We start from the raw sequence: 17,196 nt of genomic DNA, 5'->3' as shown, positions 1-17,196 counted from the left end.
TTCTAACTGATCTGCCGAACAAAGAGCTCCAAATTTTTCCATATCTTGTGTCGACTGGTTTTTAGCACCGCTAAAGAAGCTCCGCTAATTTTATGAGGAACATGTTGACTCATTGGGAGTTGGCTCATAGGGAGGGGGGCCTTAAAGAGACAGGAACTAAGACTGCCTGTTAGAGACAGAGGCTGAACTGAGGGGTTGCATAAAGGGCCAGTATAAGATAAATAAGGATTTTATGAGCTATGAATCATGCAAAGCTCCTCTAGTGGAGTCCCAGAATAAAATATAGAGCTGAAAATGACAACATTAGGTCCCCTATAAGGACATGTGCAACAGGTGACCCTTACTGATTTATTTAGTAAAATCCATAATTTTTTCACCAAACAGGTACTAATTTCTGACCCCTCAGATACTCCCAACGAGAACGGACAGCTTCAAATGCCTGTCTAGTTTTCTTGGAAACTCACAAATGAGTCGCAATGAACTCACATGCTGTAAAGTGGCAGGGAGTGGGTGTGGAGTTTCTTTAGAAATTGACATAGTTTGTAATTTGAGTGAAAAGGGGGGATTACAACCACATGTGTCCAGAGTAGGAGTGAGTTGAGTGTTGAATAGTTGGCATGCAATGCGCCACAAAGTGAGAATGCTTTGCTTGTTAGAGGTAACACATTTTTTACTTTATACTGCCGTCTAAGCATGCAGTATATCTTGAACTGTTTGGTTGTTTAATCTTTTTTATGGACAGATTACACTGTAAAACTTAACCACTTTTTAAAATCCAGTTCTTGCTAATTTGCAATAAAGACTCAAAATCAGAGCTACCTCTTAAGTGTATGCACTCCCATGCTTTTTGTGAGACCTCACATAAATCCCATTTCTTTTGAAACTTCTTACAATGTAGTTTCTAAGGCTTCAGTGTTATAAATTGTATCTGAAGTCACTGAGTGCCCACCGTTGTTGATTTCAAAGTGAGGGCACCTTTAGAAGCAAGTCGTCCTTTTGAGGAGCACAGAGATACAATGGTGTAGCCATAAATCCATGGGGGGAAGCTGTCTGTTGGGATCAACATATTTTTGTGAGTAATGACAGGCATGCAACCGAGTAATCAGAAGGGTCTTATCTGGGGCCGATGGCAGGCCCAGGAATGTGGACGGGCTGTGGAAACAACGGCTGCACTAATGGGGTTAGTTGAATTCCACACTGGTGAATTATGAGGAGTTGGGATGTCGGGGCTGTGGTTTGTTGTGTCTGGTTGGAGAGCTACACCGCTACACACTGAAACAGAGTTATAGATTTGGTTTTTGACATGCTTTCTCATAGAACAGGCCAATTAACTGGGAGCTGAATTGCTTTGCTGTGCTGCTGGAGACACGGCCACATTAAACACCGAAGTTGTACACACATATATCATGGGGCAACAAGCCACACATGCAGCCATGACTCCTGTGACAGGGACAAAACCAGAAGCCATCCATTCTGCTGCCTCATTTGCATGATCTGAACCGTATCTGGAAGTCATTAGCATCTTTCCACTTGTTTATCTGGCTACAGATGAATGCTTTTGAGCTTAACGCCAGGTTTTTGAATAAACAAAATGTCCAGCTTATTTCAGATGTTTTTCTAGTGGTACAAGCCATGCATCATTTATATAAAATCCATGTAATATCATACATATTTGGTTTATTATTGAAGTGGAGACACTGCAGGCTTTGTAGGTCACTGTATTACCGTAAAAGCATTCTCCAGAGTAATCAGACTTGTGATTTTTGTTGGTGTCATACCGTTATGCAGCTTTGTAGCCTGTTACTGTACACTTTTGTAGTCACTTTCTCATCATAATTAGATTTTTAGGATAATTGTATCCTAATGTGTCATTGCTTTTATGTTCATTTTTCTTTAAATAGAAAATAATATATACAAATGATATTCGTTTCATCAGTGGAAACATACAGTAAGTACAGGAGATAACACATACAGCTAGGGGAAATTAATGCCTCACGTTTTTATCTGGGTATTGCAAAAATGCTCAAACAAGTTAATAAAGGGTAACTTTGTGACACATTTACTGAGAAATGAACCACAGAAACCAGTTACCGTGATACAGACACTTTTGATACCATTTTACATTATGTATCCATCATAGTTGCTCATCTGCTTGTTCAGACGCAGTATGTAAGCAAGATAAGAAAGATAACCTGTAAGCATGTAGGCCAGGAGATGCCATCAGGAATCAGTGTGTCATAACGTATGAAATACTTGTGGCTGACGACGATCACGTTTGCCTTTGCCAATTCTTATGTCATTTCTGTACATGTGGGCTTAGTGGACCAGGGTAGGGGCTTTCCCCACCTTTTCACTTCCTGTTTGTAATCGTTGTATCTTTCCCCTTCCTTCCTTCTCTCTCTCTCTCTCTCTCTCTCTCTCTCTGTCTCTGTTTTTGCCCTTTGTGAAACCCCCATGGCCCTGCCCTCAAGACTGTGAGCTGAATTCTGATTGGAGGAATGGAGTGCCAGGCAGCCCTGCACCAGTGATCGGGTATGTGGAAATCCTCCCACTAGCCCATCTCTTGCTTCATGTCTATGAAGTGACTCCAAAAGACTGTTAGATCTGACTATTAGACTTTTTTGCATCAGGCCATAATTAGCTTGAAGCAGATCCCAACAGATTTATACTGAGCTTTTCATCACTTTTATTGTTCAGCTGTTTAGGCCAGTGAGCATGGATATGAATGATACAGACACAAATAGTATAGAACAAGGCTGAGTGTTTTTGAGAAAATATCTAATTGTAATTTTACTGACCAGTATTATGGTTACTTTGTATAAATGAAACTCCTGGACTGTATTTGTGCAGACTGGTTTCAGGCGTCTGAATTGCTGCCCACATCTCAGATTTTGTCGAGTTAAAAAGATTTGCGGCTGCTCTTGTGAATGTTACTTTCCCAGTCAGAGAATCCCCAGCCTTATTCAACACTTTTCAGTTGATATGCTTAAAACAATGATATTATATTGTTAAATTTAACTGGGGGACAGGGATTTACTCTGCCTGCTGTTAGTAATTTACACTCAATAAGTACCTAGCTAGCTGCTAACTACCTGTCTAAAAATTATTTTATGATCAGATAGTTTACTTAGAGAAATAGTCACCACCACTGTTGGTCTTTTTTATCAGCAAAATAACACACTCTATCTTTTCAAATACTAAAATGATACAGAATGCTGTTTCTTTATTGAATAAATAATTGCTGGCTGAGTGTAAATAGAACAGACGTGGCTTGCAGAGAGCACATTAACAAGACATCAGCCAAGAACTTCCTTTTGTTGTTTGGCTGATTTATAGAAGTAGGCAAATTAGCTACAGCAGATTACATTTTTGGGCAATGGCTGTACTTTCAGCTGATGAAATTGATGGTTTCTAGCTAAAACCTTCACCTCTTTGAACTTTTGAAGATAGCTTTGTTAAAGGATAAGGCTGGTGATATTTTATATTTTTTCTTATTGTCAACAAATCCCATGAAAAGACCAAAACCAACAATCCAAAAGCCTGATATTCTTCTGTGACTGACTGTCAAAACACATGTCCCTTCATTACAGTGAACATGGAAACTGTTTTTTTTTTTTGACTCAATCCCACATACACCATGCTTTTGTACTAGTGAACCAAATCCGCAGTTGAAAATGGTCCTCAGCACATGCACTATTTACTCCTGTGTGAATAACATTTGCAAAAGCTAGTGTGGCTTCCTGTTTTAGGAATTTTTTTTTTGCCTTTCTTGAAACTCAAAGCACATATTTGATTCTCATTTTGTAAAATTTGCATCTTCTGATGGAACGAATGAGTGTGGGGCAGAGTTCCAGAGCAGGGCAGAGAAGTTGAAAAGTATTGAGAGATGGACTCAGATGGATGTATGGAAAATAAATAGATGGATTTTAGTCTTGTCATGTGATTTACTGACATTGAGAACAATACAGGAAAATGCCATCCCTATCCTTTAATTAGGTGTTTGATTAGCTCAGATGTTTTAGTCATGAATACATAGCCACATACAAAAGTTGATTTAAAAACCCATGATTTGAATGCTTTAACTTTGGATCTCTTTAGACATTTTAATACAGTATGGTCGGGGTATTTTGGTATATATTGATAATAATAATAATACAGTTAATTGCACAGCTTGAATCAATTAACCATTTGACATCTTTAAATACTGCATATTGCCCTCTACCTGAATGGTGCACCGTCAGCTGCTTTGTATTTGTGACTCTCCTTTGTTTTTAAACATCTTTGGCATACTGTAGTCTTTCTGTCCCTCTGCTCACCTCTATCCGCCCTGGGAGCCCTGATTGGCTGAACACTTTCTGCACTATAGTCTGGCTGCTTGCCAGCCATGCTGCCAGTGGCTGCCGTGCCCCCTGATCAGGAGAGAATGTGACATTTGTGCAGAGGTAATGGAATCTGCGTGCAATTAAATCTCTGACTGTGAAGAGGAGTCTATCTCCTCCCTGCTCCCCCCATCTCCTGCCATTCCCAGCAGCAGGGGGGGTCAGGCACGATGATGAAACCATCCCAGCAGGCCCCTCGCTGCACTCTCTTTCCCAATCTCCATGTCAGGTTGTGTTTTTTAACTTTGCTGCACTAGCCCTGCCTCTATCTGGCAATTAATTACAGAAAATGTCCATTAGGAATCTCTCCAAATATTGTATAAGAATTAATTTTCAATTATAAAAATTACATTATAGGGCTGCAATATTGCCAATGGTTTAATGAATTCTGCTGCAGGTGACAGTTATTTTGTGGTGAGTGTTATGGGCCTGTTAAGCATGTTTTGACAGTGTTTTTTGGAGGGCGGAGTGGTAGAAACCAAGACTGAGAGAGAGAGAGGAAGAGAGGCAGAGGGCAGATTCATGCATGGATGAGAAGAGGGTCATATCTCTGCTCCTCTTTCTCTGCTGCCCTGCCACTACACTTAACGCCTCATTTGTGGGCTTTGTGGCCAATGGCTTGAGTCTGTGATCTGTTGCCATAAAAGGCAGCTTTTTCCTCTCTGCTGATGGGGCACTTGCTTGTGGGTAATACCAGACCCCCTCTATAGGCGGACTCATATCTAATGGATATGTGTATCCCCATCAGGATAGCTCATAATCATAAAAATATCTGCTGCCATTGTGCTTGGTGGAGCTGGTTGGGAAGGACAGAGCCACGCCATGCAAGCATTTCCCTTGAACTTGTGTAGGAGTAGTTCCTATCTGTGTTCCTTGTCCACACTGGGTGGACGGAGATGCAGGATATCCAGGTCAAGGTTTGGTGATGTCTAAATCCTCCCTATGTTGTTCACACCCCGTGTGGGTCTGTCTAAATGGCACAGTCTGAGTTCTCTGCAGTTGAGCCACTGGACATAATATTCAAGATGAATATTGAATTGGCAATGCATGTTCCAGTTCATTTAAACAATACAATATTGCATTTTATTTTTCACATGGTGCCGCTGAATGTCTGCACCCAGCTTTAATGTGACTCTTTTTCTGTCACGTTTGACTCTTTTTTTTCCACACTCAGCCTCCCTGGTAATGTATTTTGTCATGATGAATTATTAATGTCAGCGTTGGTTGAAGGGAGTGTTGTCTCAGAAAATAAGAGGGTCACTCTGTTTCTTCTTTTTTATGCAGCCAAGGGTTAATTTGAACCAACAATCAAATGAACCTCCCTATTTCCTTGCTGCACCATGGGCTGTAATGAAAACTGCTGGGTCTTAACTTTATTCACTAACATCCTGCTAAACAAATACAACACTATTCCTCTTGGCTCTCTCTGTTTTCCTCTGCTGCAGATGGCTTTGCTTCGTTGTGTGATACAGAGGAAAAGGCTTTGCTCGGGGAAGGAGAGAGAAAGAGGCTTACTCCATTAGTGTCATTCGAATTGTGAATTAGATCAGTCTGACAGATAGATGTGGAAAATTGTTTTAATTGTATAATTATCTGTGGTTAGCCACTTGTGCGGAAAAGTGCTGTGATGTGGGTGAAGGCCAGGGAAGAGCACATTTTGGCCTTTATGTGCTTATTTTGTCTTCGCACAGGAAATGAACAACAATCGGGGGTCCTGAGGATAAAACATAAACACACCCAAACGCACAGACACTCACACCCCCCCTGGGCAGGTTCAGACGTGCTCAGTGAGATGCTGCCCTTTAAGTAATGTGTCTGGCCAGTGAGCGCTCTCCTCAGGCAAAGAGGAGGACGCCTATAACCGTCTGATCAAGATGGCACAACTTAGCACAAATGTTACAGCTATGCAGAATATGGCTCGCTTAACACTGCTTGTGCCCTGAAGAGAGAGAGAGGCCCAGTATATCAGTAACTCGCTTAATCACATTCAGCAGATTTCTGATAAGATGTAAAATGCAAGACTAGGGACAGATGGCACTAAATCTTCGGCTTTATGTCTGTCACTTGCTGTGTACTGCTTTTTTTTTTCTCCTGCAAAACATTCCCAGGAATGAGTTTGCATGAAGTACCTATCTTAACTGCCAATTTGGTTGGAAAATAATGATAGTTATACATTGCATCCTTTGCACATAGTGTCATCACTGTTAAAGCTGTAAACAGCTAAATATTGTCATCTTAATTCCAGTTGACAAATATTTAGCTATTTATTGGTGGAGTTTGTTGATTTATTTGGCAATTTTATAAAATATGTATCACCCTCATTGAGTCCTGTGAATATAAATTATGCAAATGTATATTGTACACCATTTACTTTTTATCTAACAAACATCCAAGCCTGTATATGTGGCTTACAGTCTCCTCTTGACAGATCAGTTACTGAATGATTTTTCAAGTCTAGTGGGCAAAGCTAAGCCCAGGCCAAACACTGATGCGCTGCAGTCAGCAGCTGCATGCAATTTTCAGCTCAACTCATTCACGTGTAATAAAGCAATGCAAGAAGTGGCGGGGGAGTGCTGGGGGACTAGATGCTCCTCTCACTCTTTAAGTTGAAATAGCACAGAGGACAACAGTTGAGATATTAGTGCAGATATTACCATATACTGTACATGTTCTCCATTGAGTGGTTGCTGTCTCTGTTTCTGTTTATCCATATAAATAAACAATCTCTCTCACAATAATGTCAAGCAGGCCTTTAATACTTAATGAAATAAGAGATATTCACACACTGAACCAGTCTGACGAGAGTCTTGCAACACAGTAATTTATGGACTGAGAGCTTGTCATGTCTCAGTTGTTGCCTTCGTCATGCTCTGTTGTTCAGTTGTATCTCCTGTGATAATGCACAGGGGATTAACAGGTAACAAGGCAGCAGCACTCCTTTGAGGATGTTGCGCGTGGCTTTGAATGTCTCGAACAATACTACATAAACGGAGGAGGAGTACTACCAAATGGTGATTTCCCGGCTACACAGGGAGCCTCCTCCTGGATAATGTGGTAATGAAAGGTGACAGGAAGGACTCAGGGTCTGGAACGAAGCCGGGGCAGCTGGTCAGAGCAGGAGAATAGGAAGCAGTGTGCGCCTGGGCTAAAGTGCGGTGAGAAGCAAATTAAAGCTCATATCTGCCATCTCCCTCGCCTCCCTGCACTTTCCTGTTTGGACTTGAAGGTGATTGGGAGCCAAGGCGGTGACAGTTGACGGAAGCTACGCGGAGGAGAGAGTATTTATTTACAGTGAGATGCAGCGATGCTTGTTCAGGATGCGGTTTCACGCAGGATGTGCCGTTCCCCCCCTCCCCTCCCCCCAAAACACACACACACACACACACACACACACACACACACCTCCTCCCATCTTTGTCATCTCCACCCTTGCACTACAATCCCCAGGTTTGATCAAGAATGGGAAGTGGGTTATTGGGGAGGAGGGGTTGGCCTGCTGCAGGGCCAGGCAGCCTGTATTGTGTAAGAGGCTAGGTCTGGACACAGCCAGCAGAGAGCTCACTCTGCATGCCTTCCTGCCTGGCCCAGGAGGTGGTACCAAAGTTAACACAGGTCACTGAAAAAAAAGAGTGAGAAGCATTAAGAATGCATTGTGTGACAAAGATTGTCTTTAGTTGTTACAGATACAAATGAAACAGTGTATGTAGATCTGTATTAGATCAAGACAAGTATGTTGTACATGTGAGGAAAGTGTATGTGTAAGAGAGTGTGTGTTTGAAGACAGTCCAAAAGAGAGTGTGTACCCTGCCAGGAATTCCACCTTGTAAAGCAGGCCTGGAGTGGGGGGGTGGGGGGGGTTGAAGGTTTGTAAATCCCAGTAATTACACTGTACACTGTGGTTGCAGTACAATTACCTTTGTCGTCACCCTACAATACAGTATTCCCATTAAGGTAAACTGCTCATTTTAAAGGTGCAAGTGTGTGCAACATTATTTCATACCACCCAAGAGTAGATAAGCAGGAAATTTTACATTATTAGTCAGATAAAATTAAATACATGGGAGTGTTTGTTCATGCCAGGACTGCAAAGGCACAGCTTTTCTCAGGGCCAAGAATCTCCATCATCTGGTGGGATACCAAAAGATACAAGCATGAGAGGGTGGTGAAGAGGTGAGCTGTGCTGATCTCTGCTCACTAGCTGTCATGTCGGCAATAATCTACCCAAAGTTTCAAAGGCAGGTTTTATGACCTGCCTTACGGCCTCATCTGTGTGGACAGCGGCATCTAAACTCTGGAGAACCTGCCACATAAAACGCACATCTGTTAAAGCCTAAATTGTAAAACAGCCCCTGCGTGTCCAGGCAGCGTTGAGTTAATAATACACTCAAAGTGCAGCTTATAACACACCCAGCAGCAACAACAGCAATGATTATCTTGTATTCACTTCTTTTGATCAGCTCTTATCTTTTTTGCCAATTTATTTTTTATGTCTTTTTCAAAGTTTTTGACCTTCTAACAGTATGCACATTAAGTGCAATTTATCCTGGATTAGTTGATCTCTGTATAGTCAAAAACAACAGAAATGTAATCAATTTCATTTTACAGTTAGCTGGCACCTGCATCACATCTGCAATACCTACTGTACTTGATAATCACTTAAACGCACAATATGTAGTCTCTGTCACTAGGGCTCTCTCAATCAAAACAATAACAAAAGACGGAGTTTGATGACGTTGCGAAGTAGCGTGGGATCATGGGAGTTGTTGTCTTCATCGGTAAACAACCAGCTTCTCCCGGTTAGGATTCCTTCAGTGTTCATTGTTCAGGATGTTTTTACTGAGAGGTCTCCTCCTCACCAAAAAAAATGTACACGAGGATTAAAACCGGTAAAAACACTGAACAAAGCAGTTTCACGTAAAAAATCAGTGTTTCTCCGAGGCTGTTTGGCAGACACAGGATGTCCAGGAGGGGCTGCTAGCCAAGCTGCTGCTAACGTTTGCTCAGTTTGTTTCTCTTATAACTTAAGATCCAGATGTCCGATGACTAAAAACCTTCAAAAGATATACTTAAAAACAACCAAGATCTAAAAAGTTTATCATAAAAATGTGGCTTAAAACTGAATAAAAGTCCATTTATGACAGATTCTGGCAGACAACCACAAGGCTGATGTATTATCTTATATGTGTGTACTCACTTTGGTAGATACCATTGTGGTGGACAACCATAATGCAGATGCATGCACACAAGATGATCACCATTGTGCGTGCGTATACCCTTTGATAGAGGAGGTATGATGCCATTGACAGGAGACCAAATGAAACGGATCGTTATCTTGATTAAAATTACAGATTTCTCTTGGTTTGATAACTGTTTCGTAAATTTCTGAGAAAGAGTGCTGAGAATTGATCTTTTTTTGGATGAACTTAAATGAGTCAGCTTTTACTAACACTAGCTAACCTTGCTTGCATAGTCAACACTTCAAAAGTTTTTTTTTTCCTTTACAGTAAAGGGTTCCTACTGCTTCTACAGTATTCTGGGTGACAGATGAGTGACAAACAGTGATAAATATGACAATACTAGAGGGTTGCAGGCGTTTTAGTGGTGCTGGAATGTCAGGTGCGGCAGGCTGTTAGAATGATCAAATAATAGTGAGTATTATGCTCATTCTTGGGTTTTAGAGTCTAATATTTGAGGTACTATTCACAGGTCTGTGAGTGATGTAACTTTAGCAGCAGTTGTCATTACAAGGACACAGTTATTACACATTTTGCCACATCAGTCTCTTAAAGAGGAAGTGTGGCTTCTCCCCTTATTGTATTCAGTCATTGCTCCTGTCACTGTATTCAGGGTCCTATGTACTGCATGCTGTACTCTTTGCTGCTCTCTCTGACCCTGGTGGTTTGCTGTGTGCCAGTGAGCTCTTTCAGGGGACAGGGCTTCACCAGATACTATATGGGAACTTGGCTTTGGACCTGATAGAAACAACACAGATGAGAGAGAGGGACACAAACACAACATAAATCTCAGGGCTGATATGGGGTTTGTTCAAAGGCATCTTAGCCGTAGGGAGCACCACTGTACAGGTCTGTCATATACACAGTGTAGGGCCAGGCGAGTCACCCCTCCAGTTTAGAACAGCTGTGTGTTACAAATAGAAATGGTTGGTGGATGGGAGGTTGATTTGATAAAGATATTGTATATATTATATAGTAAATCTGTAAATATAGAAGTAAATAGATGTGTCTACAGTTGTAGTTGGAGTTAAGAATGCACCTCAGAGCTTTTTTCCATTAATAAGTGAAACTAACAATTTAGCCAACTCTGAGAAGGTCAAATAAATTCCAGATTGTATTGTGAAGTGTTTCTACCAGGTCAGAGGGTGCAACTACAACACCTGTTACTGCTCAAGGCACGGAGGGAACAGTCTTAAAGAATCAACAATGTTTTTATTCATTAATTTCAGCTTTGTGATGCTGTCAGTAATTGATAGTGACAACATGGTTGCATCTTGCATACATCAGAAAAGATTTGTTACTTACTGTGATAGAAAATGCTCTGTTTGAGTGTAAGCTGGGTCTTAGCCTAATTGGTGTTTTGGAAGATGAGTTCAATTGAAAGAGTCATTAGACCTATTACCAGCGTTTTATTAAATGCCCCCACCGAAAAAAGAAAAAAAAAAATCTGTTGTAGAATATTCCCTTCCTAGAATAACAGGAGGCTGGATTGGTAAAAGGCAGATAATATATGTGTGAGATTGATCAGTGAGTAGCGACCCCATTATCTCCTGAGATGTTAATTACACTGTGCTCAGCTTGCATGTCAAAAGGCAGATAATTGAAGAAGGTAAAAGATGTGCCACACTTTATTTATGCTTTCACTTGGAGCTGGTGGAAGATCTGCTCTCTTTCTATTGTGCATTTTATTCCTCTTCTTTCTCCTCTCCTTTTTTTGTCTATGATGTATTTATTGTTGGGTAATATTATATTGTCAGAGTTGATCATTTTACAGAGATATTATTCACAATCATCACTGTGGCTTTTGTGTGTGTGTGTGTGTGTGTGTGTGTGTGTGTGTGTGTTAGCACACACAAGAATCTTCTGTATCTGTCACTGTCATGGATTTCTGCTTAGCAGTATTTTTCTAATACTGCTAATTTCTTGCTTGATTTTTACAATGCAACTTAACAGCACTTCATAAAGATCTGAAATATAGGCATACAGTCACACTGATACTCTGCCTGTGTTGCTTAAGACTGTAGGTCTTGAAATGGACACTAGTGCAGACATGACTCAGGCTGAGGGAAATTTGTAGCTCCTCGAATGATATTTTTTGTAAAAAAAAAAATTACCGTGGTGTTTTAGCACTTCATATTGCCTGGTTGCCTTTCTCTTCAGTAATCAGTAAAGTAAAAGTAAAAAAGAATAAATAAAGGTGATGAAAACATTTATGGGAGAGTTTTAGTGCTATTGCTGTATCTGTCTAGAGTGGTCCTTTGACATACTCACTGAAGTGAGAGAGTGCGAAAAGCACCAGAAAACCCTTATAAGTCTGACGCTTTTTTTCTTTTTTTAAAAAAAAACAAAACATTGTGTCTGTTATGAGTGCAGTTCCCCCACCTGAGTAGCTTGGTGTCTGTAAACTTCCTATTGACAGTGTATAAACCATAAGGGACACGCTGTACTTAAAAAAAAAAAAATCTTGTTTGTCATTTCGCTTGCTTATAGAGATAGCGACAAAACTCTGTTTCCTGTGGTTTCCTGGGGAGAACTGTGGTGTATGCTGCAATTTACAAGTGCACGTGAACACCGTCTGCACTCCCAACAGTGCATGTGTGTGTACATGCACTCCCAACAGCATGTACACACACACACACACACACACACACACACACGCACCGAGTCCTCTTCTCCTTTCTGTGTTGTCATCATAATGTGGGCGGAGCTTTAAGGGAGTGTCCAGACTGTGGTCATCACACCTCAAGGGTTGATGGACAGTTGCTGCACAGATGCTTTAGTGCATCACCTGGTGGACACTGTTAAGAATGAGCACAGCATGCTGGGAAACCACATTCAAAACAATGGGATGTACAATCTGGTACTATTACACACTATACACCGCTTTAGACAGTGACACATTCTCTCTGGTTTAGTAGTTTGCTTTCACTCACTTGTATATTTACTCTTTGTTCAAACATGGGCAACCCACATTGTGTTAAATACATCACATGTCATAATCACTAACTATTTACAATGACATCATCACATCAGATTATACTAATGATTAGGGGAACAGATTAAAAAAATGTAAAATGTAACAGTGGAGTAGGACACAGACAAAGGTCCGGAGGGGTTTTATAGTACGACTTCACTGATATTTTAGTTGAAAGTGCTGAAAGAAGAAATTGTTCAAAGCCCTCCCCTTCCTATCAGGAAACTCAGTACAGAGATGGAGGCGAGGGCTGAAGTACAGGTTCACCTTTGCTCTGACATCACCTCTCTGCTCTGTAGGAGTGGTAAGGCACACCCCCCCCTTTTCCTTTACTTTGTCTGACCAATATCTGAAATCCATTAGCATCTTTCCACTTGTTTATCTGCCTTGCCAGTGGATCAGAAGGCTCCATCAGGCAGACAATACGTTTCATTGGATTTAAAGTTTTTTTTATGGTATTACCTTTGAAGTGTTTTTCTCAATTTGGCCACTTTTTGTTTGCCAGAAAAAGACCTCTGCCCTCTTAGATGCCAGCGAGCAGTATTTTGCTGTGGCAGTGCAGCCTTATCTGCGCTTGAGGTCTGTACTTTAATGGGCTTTATTGATCTAAACAACATCAGGGGTTGCGGTGATGTTATTAAGGCAGAGATAACTTCTGTGTAATTCCACTCCAACAATATATTAGCCTTTTATTGGTCTAAATAACTTTGCCTTTTAGACAGTAATGCACCAGTAAGTCACAGCAGCTCTTCATGTCGGCAGGATCTTAATAAAGCATTTCCTCTGGACATCCTGCTGTGGAGAGAGTGAAAAACGACAGGTTAAAAGGCATGCTGGGAAGTTTCCATGCCATCACTGTAAATTATCTCTTTTGAATACATAAATAAAGCTAGAAGAGAGCTGTGAACGGGAAGGGCTGGGGGGAGATTGGTGGAAGTTTGCACAAACATGTGCTCCAATTTTTTCTCTGTTTCACATGTGGATGTGCTGTGAGGAAGAACACTGCAGGCTCCAAAAGAAGACAAACTGGAATAGAGGCAGCATCATGCCGGCAGTAGCAGACCAGTGTTGATTTCTTAGCATACGGTTACACTGTATGCACTACTGAAAAAATGTAAAATGAATAGATGAGTCAATCTAGATTAATCTACTAATAATACTAAAAGTAAGACATTTAAAGACACATTTATGGGATATGATAACTTGTAGGGCAGTTTACTATTATTTTGGGCATTTTATAAAGTGAACAATTCAGAAATGATATAACACAAAAGACTGTAAAAACACAAAAAATGAATGAGGCCGTGTGGGGATAAATATAAGGGTTTGGACAACAATATGTAAACAATGTGGGTAGTATGTGTGTACATGAGTATGGACAGTAAGCACTGTATTTTAGGCATGTGAGTATGATATATCAATAGATTTTAACTGTTATAAATGAATACAGAAAAAACTATTATGATAATAATGTTAACAGTAACAACATATATTAATGCTGGCAACAGTCAATTATCAAGCTTTTCATGTTCTCAAATGGTTTGTGAGGACATAAAAAAAGAATATATAAGAACATAAACTAAACAATTCATTCATTTGTTAATTGAAAAAAAAAAGATTCAGCCACAGTTGTATGAGTTATAACTAGACTAACTAAAGCTTGTAATGTAATGCTATAGAATCAGATTAATTTAAGTTTTAGAGGCTTGTTGTTTATTGGTACGTTTTTGGTTATTGATTTAACATGCATGATGCATTGGGTGTCTGCAAACTTATTAATGGACAGTTACAATATTTCTTCCCTTTCAAGGGCAGCATATGTCTAATATTTATATGAAATAACGAACCCATTTATCTGGAAGTGTATTTTCAAGGGGTGGGGGGTAGGGCTTCATAATTTGCAGCTATTTAAAGCCTTGGTTTTAGTAATGAATTATTTTGTCATCTCGACTGTGATGAGATTCATCTTTAATAACTGTAACAATTATTTTATTAAAAAGAGAAGCCATGCATTATGGCTATCTCGCCAAGGTCTCAAGCTGGAAGGAATTCTCATTAAGAGCATTATATTACCCCGGTGTGCTTTCAGTTGGATGTCCCGCTGAAATTACATTAGGTGTCAACAATGTTTGTGTTCGAAGTAAGCAGTCATATTTACAGAGGCTAGCTTTTTCATTTGCTGGCTGACACTGGGAGATGTATTAAAAAAGATACTAATGCTCTGTATCTGATTAAGTCACTTACAGAGAAACTCCTCTAAAGTGTTAACTTTTAATATAAGGCAAGCACCGTTCTGTCATCAGTGTAGACATAAATTTTTATTCGAGGATGAGGAACTTTTGATTGCTTGAGATTATTTTGTGATTTATTTAGTTGGCTCAAAGGATTGTTCTCACCCCTCATTCCCAATATTTAGATCTTTCCCAAACTATAAGCATTAGATTGTTTGTGTCATGATTGATTTATCCGTGTCTTTTCATCTACATCCTGTGTTTTTCTGATGGTTAGCGTGGTGTGCAACATTGTGTTTTGTTAATGGTTTCAGGCCCAGGGTTGCTGCTAATGACATGGTTGTAATTGTTTGTCAGTGTGATAATGTGTGATTTCCTATTTCCATGTGAAGTTGGACATTTGATGAAGGAGGGATCTTGTCAGGAAGACAAAGTGCTGTCATTTGTCACCAGCTAAATGAGCTTCTCTCCAGACATCCTCTTGGATTTCAATGGCAATATTATATTCACAGATCTTTTGGGCTGATGCTGTGATTTTCACATACCGGTAATACAGCGCATTGTATTAAAGGGCAAGAAACCTGATCTCCTTCCTGCTTGCTTCCACATGTGGCTACACTTGAAAAAAAACAGATAAAGATTGTTTTTTTGTGTGAAACTAGCTTAATTTTGGTGAAAACCTGAAGTCAGAAACTGTGAAACCGAGATACAGATCAAACCAACAAGGAGATAAAAGTTTCATATCACTCAGGTTGTGTTCTGTGCTGACATATGAAAACTGTTAACTGAATTTCACAGAAAGACAGAAGTGAAATTACTGAGTTTGGTAATCTTTTATTCTTAGTGTTTGCTAGTCATCACTTCCTTAAACTCAACATTTTTAAAGTGAGAAACTGTTTCATCATCTTCACAGGAAAGACTGTCAGTTTATCACTGTCACTGTATACACTGACTTTAGATTTTCTGATTTTAACTTATTTTGAAATTCCTTTCTTTGACTAATAATCAATAATATATGTCGTCAGTTGTGTCCTCCTGTGATATCATAAACTTATGAAGCACATAATTGCAGCAATTGAAGTACAGGATTGTGAGACTGCCTTTATACTTTCTAAAGTCTTTGATGTGTTTGCCCCCTGAACAGACTGCTTCTGTTTCTGATTAGACTGATTCCATATTGTGGGGTTGGGAGCAGATTCTTCCTAGTTAACAATCTAATGAGCTAAACAAGCCAAACAAAGGAGAGGTGTGGTGAATAGGTCTCCTGAGGGAGCTACTTATTGTCACAATTGCCCCTCTGTCTTCTCTTTCCACTCCATATCGATTCATGTCTTCATTGGTTATGCTCCGTCCGCTGTAGCACACATGGGTGGTGTAATCAGCTAAATGTAGCCTCTGCTTTCTTCTTATTACCTGGGTGCTTAACACCGATATTTTTTTCCTTCAAGGACAAATGGTGTAGGAGAAGGCAGATCCCGTGTGAAGTCCCTGAGCTCTCGCCGAGCAGCAGATCCCTTTTCAGCGCCAGCTGTTCTCTCAGATACACCAGGCCATGCTGAAATTCTCTTAATATAATTCTGGGGGCTCAGGAGAATAGTGCAAAACAAGCGTGCCAACGAGGAGAACGTTGAATTTTTCATCAGTGGGCCTCAACTCGCTGAGTTAGTGGGCAGTGCTCTCATTCATGAGCAGATGTTCAGCGCAGTTACACTCTGCAGTTAATGTGAACTTACTGGCCTCTCTGCCATTGGCTGCAAGGACGTTGGCAGCGACCTGGCATCTGAGAATTACTCCCAGTAAAAGGCACAGGCCTGGAAAGCATAGCCCCGGCCTTTTTTTAGCCACTTCCCAGCCCAGGAGCTGGATCCTGGACAGGGGAAGGCACTGACAGCCCATCCGTCTTCAGTCCGACAGTGATGAAACACTTGCCACTGTTTGCTTGGGGAATAGCAATGAAATTCCTGCAGATAATTTCCACAGGTTTTACGTTCATTTCTAATGACTAGCTAAACATAAACCAACACCACTCAGCAGGTGAAATATATTGTGTGTTTGTGAAATATAAGTACATGAAGATACCATCCCCTGTTGTTAGTGTGAAACAATTATACATACAGAGGAATGATTCCAGTACTGCTGAAAGAGGAAATTCATAGAAATAAGGCACCTGTGAGGGAAGCAGTTTGGCCCTGGTAGGCCTATAGCTGAAACCAGCTGGTGCTGTGGTCAGCCTGGTGGGCTGTATCCTCTCCCCAGCCTGGTGCTTCAGACATCTGCATGGCCAAGCTGCTCAGCCTGGGTTTGATGTGGCCATACAGATCTGTAATAGTTTCCCTCTAACTAAGCAAAAGGCTATTTGATGTATGGTGCCATTAACC

At 40.5% G+C, this 17,196-nt stretch overlaps 1 protein-coding gene across 11 annotated transcripts in view; it reads left to right on the top strand.

The window, feature by feature from the left end:
• Nucleotides 1–17,196, top strand: part of foxp1b (forkhead box P1b) — a 159,448-nt gene that overhangs the window by 17,388 nt on the left and 124,864 nt on the right. For 8 of the 11 annotated variants that reach the window (XM_067588286.1, XM_067588289.1, XM_067588294.1 and 5 more), the window contains one exon: nucleotides 2,472–2,532. The exons of the other annotated variants lie outside the window; for them this stretch is intronic. The gene's annotated coding sequence lies outside the window, so the exon portion shown is untranslated. The remainder of the gene's footprint in view (nucleotides 1–2,471; nucleotides 2,533–17,196) is intronic. 11 annotated transcript variants of the gene reach the window in all.

This window comes from Thunnus thynnus, chromosome 4 (assembly GCF_963924715.1).
Source record: "Thunnus thynnus chromosome 4, fThuThy2.1, whole genome shotgun sequence".
Lineage (NCBI taxonomy): Eukaryota > Metazoa > Chordata > Actinopteri > Scombriformes > Scombridae > Thunnus > Thunnus thynnus.
This window is presented reverse-complemented; position numbering and strand designations above follow the sequence as displayed.